At 40.0% G+C, this 12,186-nt stretch overlaps 1 protein-coding gene across 3 annotated transcripts in view; it reads left to right on the top strand.

The window, feature by feature from the left end:
- The window catches only part of hwt (heavyweight), a 72,562-nt gene that overhangs the window by 23,231 nt on the left and 37,145 nt on the right, over positions 1-12,186 (top strand). The gene's annotated exons all lie outside the window — the stretch shown is intronic.

Below are 12,186 nucleotides of genomic sequence, written 5' to 3'. Positions count from 1 at the left end.
CCAAAACGCTGTCGAGGCGGCGGCTACATGCACCAAAACACTTTGCAATTTTTCATATTTTGTTTCTTTTTTTGTTGTTTTGCTGTTGCTCAAATTTGATTTTAGTTGCGGTTTAATCTCTTCTTTTTTTTTTTCTCCCTCATTTAATTAATGCCAAAATTTGAGCTTGGGCCTGGCTGGGCCCATAGATAGCTGGGTGTGCATTCGTGTGTGGGCGTAGCAGCTATTTGCTGGAGGAGCAGGAGTAGGGACGGGGGGGGGGGGGGGGGGGGGATGGCACTTGGCCAAAATACGCGACGGCTTAACTAATTATAGCATCGCGCAGCAGCTCATGTGCCATCATTAGCGAAACACACACACACACACACACACACACAACACACACCTTTGAAAGGTTTTGGAGTAGGTATTTTTTGTTTTGGAGCTTTTTGGAGTTCCGGCTCGCCTCGCGCTTTCGAGTGGCTCGAACAATAACAAAAAGTGCCCTCACTCGAGGGCCATTACAATATGGCAACCAAAAGACGCGGCTCAAAGTGCCGCTGGAGCCGTGCGACGTAAACAACTTGAGACGATCAGCAGCAGCAACAACAACTCCCTAAACGGTAGCTTCAACACTACTTCAGCCGTTTTTAATTCATTTATTTCTTATATTTTTTGTTTTTGGCTTAATCGAAAACTGAATTTTGTAGCAAATAGCTTTAATAGCTTCTTGCTTAGGGCTCACAAACGGATTTACGGCTTTACACACGCATTTCAATTCAATTTCTAGGCTCTTAGCACATTATTTTCGCAATTCTTCTTTGTGCCCTAAATTCGTAAACGTTGTGCGCTCAGTTGAAGTTTTTCGCATTCCCTTTTGATAAATCTAAGGTGTAAGGTTTTAGGAATAAATAACTTATTCTCATATATTCCTACACTTAATTGGAGTTGCCAAGTAGCACGTTCTTCTTGATTAAACATTTTATGCATTGCGTCAGTTTCACTTTTGATGTGAATTGAATTGCTGCACTCATTTAATTATCTTTATTAGAGTTCTGGCTATGCTTTTCAATTCTCTCTTGCTATTCTCTTTTGCCTTGCCATTCGTAAACGTTTTACTTGCTGTTGAGACAACTATACTCTTATACAATTTGAGCATATTTACGAACTCTCTCCGTTCATCATTTCATATTAAAATTAAATTATTAAAACAAAAATCCTCAATTATTTAATACACGTATTGGTCATAATCTTCAATTCAAAAGCTCATCAACGAATTGTTTTACAATTTCTCGTATAGCCCAGTCCAAATGAGCGCATTTGAAAGAATTTTGCGCAATCATGTTCGAGCGAATTGCATGGGCGACAGGTTCTCAAGCTTAGGATTTTCCAAAAGCAGCGAAAAACGAAACCAGAAATAGAACTCTGCCCCAAAAGATGCCGCCCCGTTCCCTCGGGCCGCGCGCGAACAATGAAATAGTTAAGAATAATGCGCGCATATCCGCAATTATTAATATAATGACAGCAGATTTTGTTGTTGCTGTTGTTGTTATTAAAAATAGCTGTCGATAAACGAAACGCAACTTCATTAATTTATAATAATTAATGATGATGATCAACTAATCAAATAAAAGCGTGAAAAGTGAAGTTCGCCTCAGCTCGCGCTCTGCTCCAACAATAAACTATCATCACATCATTCATATTATTATCTACATCATCATCATCATCATCATCATCATCATCATCAGCAGCAGCAGCAGCATTATGATCTTTGCCTTCATCATTATAGCCGAGATTTGGGTGAATGTCTGCGGCGCCCCCAGTTAATCTAGGGAACGCGTGCCGAGCTTTTGTTCGCCGTCTTCTTCTTTTTTCTTACCTCAAATAACTCGCAATATCAATCTTTATTTCTGTCCATCTGATCATTAAAATATTTTTGCTTATTTGAATGCCACGTATTTCTTAGTTTTATACGCGCAATATATACATATATATACATATATATATATATTCCTGTTACTTAAAATTGTCCAACTCTTTACATCTGATCATATCCGACTGTTCATCTTTGTAATCACAAAAGTTGGGAACTTGAAATTAAAAATATATATATTCTCATATATTCTATACAACAAGATTCTAGTTGGGAGTGCTCGAATAGCAGATATCCTAAACGTATCTTTACCAACATCAAATACTGCTCACGCAAGGGGCGAGAAGTGGCGTTGGCTATAAAATGATTAAATTCTAGAAGCTATATGTCAAGTGTGATAGCTATAGGACTTAATACTTGAAAGATTTGGTACAAAAACAGAATTTCGATATTGATTTTTATTGATTGCTTAAAAACAGGGCATGCTATCGATCATCGAGAACAAACTCTCGCTGCGTGGGCACTAGGAAGAGCTACATTCCTAATTTTAAGTCTCTCTGAGATAGTCGCATTCATATACAGACAGTGGGGCAGACAGACGGACAAACAGACGGACAGACGAACAAACAGACGGATAGACAGACAGACATGGCCAGATTGACTCGATTAGAGATGAGACTGCGGGGATGCTTTTTCTGTTGCTTACCTACATTTGTAGCCTAACCTTTTTACCCATCTTGAATGGGTTCAGGGTAGTAGAAAGTCCTTTCAGTCTTTCTTCGATATCTCTCCACATTTCCATAATAACGATAAGTATCGATTCAAGGTTTGAGATGTCATCTATATGTTTATATTCCATACGGAATGGACTCGAATGGAGGCTGTCTCAATGTAACTTGGTACAGCTGCTGCTTTTAGTTTACAGTGGATTCTTTTTTGGTATAACATGTATAGATAAGGAATATTCTACTTTTTGGTTAGCTTACCCCATTTCATCTTTAACTGTAGAGGAACTCTCTTTTAAAATTAATTTCCTTGCATTTTGGTATATGCACATTTTTGATTGTCATATTTATGGCCCTGAAATTGCATAAAGATCGGACCTTAAGCACCGAAGTTAATCAAGAATGCATTATCTCCTATATCTTATATCTATTGTTTGTTTATCTTTGAATATCTCTGACAATGGCTACGTTTTTTTTTTTTGGCATTTGACTGTGGCCCAAAGCAAAGAAAAGGAAGAAGTAGAAGTGAACTATTCACCGACACGCCCTGCAATCTACCGGCCCCGCTCCCGCCACCGCACTGGACATGTTGTTGCATTTGAACTTCGCGCTTCGGTGGCGCCTCAAAATGCATGCTGCACCGTTAGCTGGGAGCGAGAGAGCCGCTTCTCCCTCTTGCCCTAATGGCGCATCATTAAGTTTCATTACGAGCTAACCGACGCCGACGCCGTGTCGAGGGGGTCACGACCTGCCTTTGCGATACTCTTATAATTTATGCAGCAGAAGTTTATCTTTTCGTGTTTATTTTTGTTTTTTTTTTTTTTTTTTTTTTTTGTAAGCGGATGTAATGCCAGCCGCAAATGAACTTGTAATTTACAATGAATTTGACACTGACAGCTGGCAGCTGGCAGCTGGCAGCTGCTAAACGGTACTCAGTATGCTTCGTGCACACACTTTTGGCATTGACTGTAACACAAAAAAAAAAAAAAGACAAAAACTGAAGCAAACTGAAGAAAAAGTTGTGCAACTTTTGCCAAAAGCCGCTTAAATCCAGTTGTGCAACATTTCGGATTATAACTTCTATTAATTAATCAAATGGGGGCTTTTCAGGATTTATTCTGTTTTATTTTCTAGCATTTTTTTTACTCGTATCCGCAGATAAATGAAAATATGTAAATTTAATATCATTTTTAATTTAAAATATTCGTAAATGTGTTCATAAAATATCTCTGGATACTTTCAGTTTCCAAACCCCAAAACTGACTTCAATGGGCATTCACAGAGTTGCCAGAGTGCGCAAAAGTTTCCTAGGTGGTCAGAGTTGCCACACATGACTGTAAAAGAGACATCTGGGAACTCTCTAGTCGGGAGTGTCAGACTAGGGGACACAATGCGTATAAGCACAGTCAAGAAACTTAGATAGATATCTAACAAGTATTAGGCTTAGCTTATTACTGAGCAGTTATTTGCCTAAGCATTTATCACATGGTCCTTTACAACACTTTTTACATAGAATATTCAGGTGATGAATCGGATCTTAGCTGTAGATCTTGTGGAGCTAAGGGACCCTAAGCAAATTGAGAAGTTGACATTTGACTTGATTTCAGGGCAGATAATTGCCTAATTTTTAAAACCACATGCTGCTTTCCAACACTTTTTATAGAGTACGCTTAGCTAATGAATCGGATCTTAGCTGAAGTTCTCGTTGGGCTAAAACAATTTAAGCAAACTGAGAAGTTTACGTTTCTTAAGCCTTAAGGCTTATTTATTGAGTAAATTAAATGATCAATAAATAAAATCTCGTTTGCTTTCTATTCCTCTTTACAACACTGCCCACAAATACAATTACTGACTGGCAACTCCGGTAACTGCACGAGTTTGTGTTTACTTGAGATAAACTTGCACTATTGCAAAACTAGTTTGTTTTTTTTTTTCATTTTTGAGGTAGTTAAGTGGCTTAGCTTTGGCTCTGCTAAGGAAATTGTATAAAATCTGATTAGTTGGGAGTTAAACGAACTTGCAAAACAGGGCGCCAGTTGCACAACTTGCTCTGCTGGCTGCTAACATGGCCATAGCTGATTGCCGAGCTAGCTTGTTATACCCTGTAAAAGTACAAATGTTCAGTGATTGCCGGGACTATGTTCTAGATTGTCGAAGTTTGCTACTTTGACGTGAAAACGCGTGACTTCTGCTTCTTGCCCTTGCGACTGTGTGTCTCCTTTTCCTTGCCACAGGCAAGGTGTATGTGAAATGCATTCCCCATTAACTTCGGTCCTTATTGTATTCTATTCTAAATGAGAACCTATCTGAATATTTTGTAGTTATCCCTCAAAATCGATATACTTATCGATTTTAACTTCAATACGAATATATACAGTCTATCGGCTCTCGCACATACATTTTTACAACACTGGCAAGCCCTTTTGCAATGACTGCAGGGTATAATTGTTGGGTTTGCCTTTTTACAGGGTAACTGCTTTTTCAATTTTTCCATAAGTTTGTTTTGTGATTTATTTTGCGTTATTCAATTGCAACACGAGGACCACGCCCACAAGCTAAACGCATTGGGCTGTGGCTAATTGAATCATGAGATGCTCCAAAGAAATTGTAGAAATGTTTATGCCCATTAAATGTGTGTAATCGCTGCAAGGGAGGGGCAGGCTTGTGTGGCAGTGGCGTGGCCCAGGGGGGGGGGGGGGGGTTGCAAAGCAGCTGCAGCTGTTATTGTTGTCGATGCCAATGCACTGATAAGAAAAGGCAAAAGAAATGATATCGGGTCAGAATGAGGGGGCGAGAGAGAGAGAGAGAGAGAGAGAGTTGGGGTATATAAATCGCAGGAACAACAGGCAACAGCTGCACCCCCCTCCCCCCCTCCATCCGACTCGATGGAAATATGTTAAAAGCACGTTATGAAAGTTGGTTGCCGTCGTCCTTGTCCTTGTCAGTGACTGTTATCGCGCGTCCTGTGCTCGTTATTTCCTCTTATGATTTTCCTTTGAACTTTATGCCGCTTCTTCGAGCCAAAAATGTCAAATTCAGCTATTTGTTTAATTGAAAAGAGAACAAAACAAGAAATGAAAACACGCCACAAAGACCCAATACCCTTAATACATACTCTTAGTCCTGTAGCTTAAAAAGAGGCTTTATATAATCGAGATGTCTGGACGAAACAAAGAAGTTCTCCGGACAATATAGTTCATGTCGCTATACAAATATGTTTTATATATTAGTTCGATATTTATAGGAATTGCTCAATGTGTCGAAACTCGTAAATATTGTGTTTAATTAGGATCTATGAAAATTAGGATCTATGAGAGTTGCTAAATTTATGGTACAACTGGGATAGGTACACAAAAAGTTAAATGTTTTAAAGGTGTATTTAGCTTACGAGATACAATAGACCAAATTTGGTGTTTATAGCTGTAATAAGCCGCGAGTTATGCCTAGAAAACCATAATTTAAAATCGATATTTATCGCTAAATTGAAAAAGGAAAGTTTTAGCAAAAACAACAATATCTTCTGCGTTACATATAGTAGAGTTTATATAAACAAATGTGTATGTATTTTAGGGGATAGAAAAGAGTTTCTTACATTTGATCGATAATACCTAATGTGATATCGGGCAGCCCCATATATGTATGCTTTATAGGATCTTCTATGTGTAAGTACTTCTGCATATTCCATAAGAAAGAAACTGCCAAGAAAAGTCGAAGTAGAAAAACGGCTGCGTGCTTTTCACAAGTTTTCCGCGACTTTTGCTTCTTTCATTTCTAACAGACTTTTAATTTTTTTTTTCTGCTGCCGCCCCCCCTCCAATGTGGCCCCTCCGCTCCGCCGGCCCGCTGCTCCAATGTTGCGTGCCAGCGCATCAAATTGTTATGTGCCATTAATTTAAATGAGATACATCTACGCCCCAACGATACGAGGGGTGCAAACGAGTGTATGCAAGAGCGAATCTGGTAAACGAGTACCCGATAATCGCACACTCACTTCGATTTGTATTCACATGTGTGCGATTCGTATGGAAATGCATACAGTAACCAGCTGGAATGCCAGTTAGTAACAAACTGGTAACTGGATTTACATTGCTGGCACAAGTGTTCAAGTGAACAATTCCCATTCAACTTGAATCCTATGCCAAGTGGCTAAAAGTCTTAAGACCTTCATTTTATACCCTGAACCCATTAAAAATGGGTATAAGGGTATATTGTTTTTGTATGTAACAGTCAGAAGGAAGCATCTCCGACCCCATAAAGTCTATATATTCTTGATCAGCACCAATAGCCGAGTCGATCTGGCCATGTCCGTCCGTTCGTCCGTCCGTCCGTCCGTCCGTATGTATGAACGCAAGGATCTCAGAGCCTATAGGGGCCAGAGAAATTTTAGATGTAGGTGCTCCTAGTGCCCGCGCAGATCGAGTTTGTTTCCGATAATCGATAACTTGCTCCGTTTCCAAGCAATCGATAAAAATCGATATCGATATCCTGTTTTTTGGGCAATTTTGGTAAATAATAAGAGCTAGAGTCACGAATCATGATATGTTGCTTCTAAAATAGAATATATATATGCATTTGATGTTGGAAGAAGAGGGTTCAGGGTATCCCCTAGTCGGGAGCTCCCGACTAGAACCCTATTACTTGTTTTCTATTACATTTGTTTGCACTGATACTCGATTAGTTTGCCATATTCTTTCCATAATTTACTCCATTGGCAGCTGGTTTCGACCAGTTCTTAGGCAATTATGCCATTGAATAGCTTTTATTGCAGAGCAAGTACGGATAAAGTAAAGTCCTTGGCCTTAAGGATAGATCAATTGGCATTATGGCTTCAATTGAATCTCTTTTGATTCAAGCTATTCTTGCTGCTCATGAAGTGAGCTCCACTCACATGTTTGTCTGTCTTAACCTGCTTTGTCGCGTTTTCTTTCAATCTTAATTTGAAACAAATGTTGCATAAATTTGGTCTTTAATTTGGCTAAGCGAAGTGTGTTTTCTTTTTTTCAGCTCCCTCAACTTATTATGGCAAACAAATCTGATTTACTGCTGTTTTATTTGTTTTCTTCTCTTCAAATCTATGTATAACATCCCTAGCTCGTGCTGTTCTGTGCGTGTTTTGTCTTAAAGCTGTCAGATCGTTTATCTGTTTGGGCCACATTCAACGACTAATTCCCACAGCATCGGCCCTGCGCCACCCCCTTCACGGCCCGACAAAAGTCAGGCCTGGGCAACAATAACAATTTGTTGTTAATGCACTTTTTTCTTTGCCCAGTGCTGGGCTTAATCCTGGACAAGAGAGAGAGAGAGAGAGGGGACATAGCATACACTCCAGGCCTGGAACTTTAGCCTCACCCCCCACCCAACATGTCCGCCCTGTTCCCAGCATGTATCGTATGCCATTCGTGGAGCTAAACTACTCATTAAGGCAACTTTTTGCTGTGGCTGCCACATGGAAACTCAAGCGATTTGCTCAGATAGTCGTCGTCTATATGCCCAGCGCTATGTTTGATTAAGCAATTCCAGTCGGAAATTAAATGGACACGCAAACAAACTGGGATGCTCCTGGGGCATGGCTGGCCATCGTAGGCTGTCGGAGCAGGAGCGGTGGCAGGAGCGGGAGGGAGTGGGGGTGTGGGACAGGGCACGGAAAAAAAAAGGGTCATCTGCTGCCCGAGAGTCTGGGAGTCTGTGAAAGACTCTATCAAACTTAACTGAGCAGCGCTCAAGTGAGAAGATTAAATCGCCATAAATATTAACTACAGTTGCTTCCGCATCGACTGTAGGAGGGGGGGGGGGGGGTGGTGTGGGTGGTTGGGGGCGGCATTACCCGAGGGGGCGAACAACTGTGCGCTAGGTAAGACAATTTGAAAACGCTTGCCTTGATTTAGCACCGGAAGGCACGCACATCACGTGCCCGACTTTGTCAGCCGGTAGCCAGAATTACGACCCGAAAGCCACCCAAAGAGTATGCCCCCCCCCCCCCTCCTCTTCGTTCCGCCCACACCTCCGAAGCACTTTTTTGGGGGGGGGGGGGCAAGTGTACAAATCAAATGATTTATTGCGCCTTGGCCAGTACAAAATTGGAGCATGCTAAAAATAATTGAAATGTACATTTCATCCGACATTTCGCTTTGTTCTCTTTTTTACAACTTACTTGCAACTTTTATCCAGCTGCTAATTGGCAGACGTGTGGCAGAGGGTGGCAAGCACTGGCTTGATTAAGAACTTGCCGCATAATTGAGTTATCGAGAATGTCTGCGACAACTCTGGTTATGTATGCGCCGCAACCCTATGCACCTGCCTTCCGGCCTTCCTGTAGGCCAATTGACCAAAAATGCGTTCGCATCTGTGTTTTGCAATTATTGCCCAAAAACCGTTTGGCTTAAGCCAAATGAACTTGCTCGAAATGGTCAAAAAGCCTGAAGACCCCCAATTCCCGACCCTCTCAAAAAACACAGATTTCAGTGCCTGAAGAGAAGATATCCTCGAAAGAGTGAAATATTTTGAATCTGGCACTCGAGAAACTTCTGAGCAAATTTGCTGTGTCTAGTTTTGATAATCTGCGTAATTGTCTTGAGAAATCCAGTTTGTAAATTGTTATATAGCATTATTATAGTGTCATCTTGATTGTTAATCGATATATATCGAAGCTACAATATTATAATTTCAATTTATTCTTTTGTTTGGAAACATGTATTTTAAACGTCAAGCTTTTGTTGCTTGTGATCTTCGACATATGCCTAGAAAAGCTGTGTTTATGCATCGATATTTAGTTTATGAGATATGTTGAAGAGTCGTGATAAATCGATATATATCGATATTATGAAAGGGCTGAAGCTATCGAAAATATAGTTCTGCGTACGATATAGAAGAAAGTGTGTTTCAAATGTCAATTCACAATATATTTTTAAGATATGCCTTGTGAGCCTTCTGCACAAAACGATATTTATCGATATGTTAAAGCTGATGCTATCGAAAAAAAATATAAACTCACGTTAAAATATATGTCAATTTTGAAGTCTCTGCTTTTGCTGTTTTACCCACCTAACCATGTACTTAGCCGACTTAGCTTGAATGAATGTTGACTTTTAGTGGGGTTGAAAGTCTATATGCCTACATTTTGACCATTTGTAATGCGTACAGGGTATATTGACACCGCACAGCCGGCATAACAGATAAACCAACGGCCAGCATCCATCCATACTCATCGTCAATCGTCAGCGTCATTCTCCAGCTCATTCGACTGCTCATTCTCATTCACATTCTCATTCTCGTCATTATCGCTGTGAAAGTCGCTTTCACATTCGCATTCGCATTCGCATCCATTCAAAAATCAACCCCATTTTGTGTTAGTTAATTGCCAATATTACACAAGTGGCAGTCCAAAGCCAAAGCGCAGAAAAGCGTGCTACGCTCTTTCATTCGCTCGCTCTCAATATGCGATGCGCTCTCTCTTTCTCTCTGTTTTGACAGCAACACAGTGCGTGTGTAAAGTTAGCGCATGCTATGAAAAGTTGTGCTACAGGATACATTATGTCATTTCTTTGAAATAAATGTTGTATTCTATGTGGAAGATGGGAATAAAAATACCTGAAAATATAAAATGAACTATACATAAAATATATAACATAAATATCAAATACTACAGAATATGTATAGTATATTATACATTTTTTCCAACATGTCTCAGAGAATAGAAAATGTATTATATAGTTTACGGTAGTAAAAAGTTTGTCTTTATATTCTTTGTTCAATATATGCTCTAATATTCCAATATTCTGCTTTACGTTGAGTATATTGTAAAAATATACTTTATATTATTGAAATATTTAATTTCTGCTCTAAAGCACAGTTTGCGAGCTTCACAGAGTTGAAAATGAGTTCACATACAAATTTTAGCTCCTTTTTTCGAGGGCTAGAAAAGATTGATTTTTTATCTATTTAGAGCCTTTTTTAATTCTTTTAAATAAGATATGACTTTTAAAGTAGAGTGGCACATACGGATTAAAGCTGGTTCTAGAGAACTTTATTGAAATTGTTTTTGTATATCTTTTAAATTACCTCAATAATTGACATATAAGAAGATAGACACATAGAAAGATAAATCAAATATTTCAAGCTTTCAAAGTTTTTATACTATTCCTTTTATTATTCTTCTTTACATTTTTTAATTTTCTTATGAATATTTTTTACTTATTATTTATTTTTTCTTTATTTTAGGGCTGTTGCATAACTGCTGGCAGCGGCTGTATGCGGTTGTCACAATGCGTTGTTGCCACCGTGCGCAGGCGCTAAAGCCAGGCCGGCAACGCCGCATTGCCATGCAGGGTTGTGTTTCTGTTGTTGTTGTTGTTGTTGTTGTTGTTTTTGTTGTTGTCGGTATTGTGGGTGCCGTGAGTTCGTCGCACGTGTCGCGCTGCTTTGGGGGTTGCGACTGCTGATGCAGAGAGCGGCCGAGCTGAGGACCTAAAGAGCCTGCAGCTGGGAGCTGCTGCTGCTGCTGCTGCTGCTGCTGCTGCTGCGAAGCTAACTTGGTAACCGCGTGTCAGGTCCGCAGCTCAGTTCAGCAGCAGCCTTTGCAGTGTACGCAACGCCAACGCAAAGCGCGCGTCGTTGTTGTCGCCGAAGTCGTCGCCGGCCATTCAAACAGAAGAACGACAAAAAGACGACAGAACAATAATAACAGTACCAACAGCAACAACAATAACAACAACAATAAAAACAACAACAACAACATTAGCTAGCTATATAAAAACACAAATCAGTGAGCAGCGATAACGGCACTTGAGAGAAACAGCAGCTTAAAGCATAGCGCGCGAAAAGTCAAGCCAGTTTAACGGAACTCAAGAAGTGACAAAATTAAAAAGAACATTTTTACAGTTAACAATTAAGTTGTTGCTGTTCTTGCTACGCAGATTTCTGTTACGCCAAATTTTTTTGTTTTTGTTGTGGTTGGACGATAAATTGCAAGTGTTAAGCAACAGCAGAATATTTATACATATATCAAATTTGCAGTGCTATTTTTGTTTTTGGCTAAATAACACACATAAACACACACACACACATACACACACACACAACACAACGAAACACAACACAACACACTGAAACACACACGCACACATATCAAATGGAAAGTGGGCTAAAGAACAACAAGAAGAGGTGAGTTTGCATGACAAAAGCTAACTGCTATAGCGCGCACATAAACAGTTGAATTTTATTAATATAGTTTGATTATAAGTAATTGTGCAATTGGTGTATAAAGAAATGCGTGCCAATGGCGTGTGTGTGACTAATTTGTGAATATTATGGCGCAAAAGCAGCTATGAAAACAAAAACACACGCAAAAACGCACACACAAACACAAATAAACAAACTAAGTAGCAGCGGCAGCGACAGCGGCAACGGCAGCAGCAGCAGCCGCGTCGCTGTCAGCGTCAGCAGCAACGTCGTAACATTGCGAAATTGATTTTTCATAGCGGCAGCTCTCGGCAGCTATAACTCTCTCGCTCTCTGCGTACTCTCTCTTCCACGCCATGGGGAGAGCGCGCTGCCAAACTGTCTGGCAGGCGCGTCGTCAACCTGTCACAATAGCAACAACGACAACAACAG

Source organism: Drosophila virilis, chromosome X, assembly GCF_030788295.1.
Source record: "Drosophila virilis strain 15010-1051.87 chromosome X, Dvir_AGI_RSII-ME, whole genome shotgun sequence".
NCBI lineage: Eukaryota > Metazoa > Arthropoda > Insecta > Diptera > Drosophilidae > Drosophila > Drosophila virilis.
The sequence above is the reverse complement of the archived record's forward strand: the minus strand, read 5'-3'. Positions and strand labels throughout refer to the sequence as shown.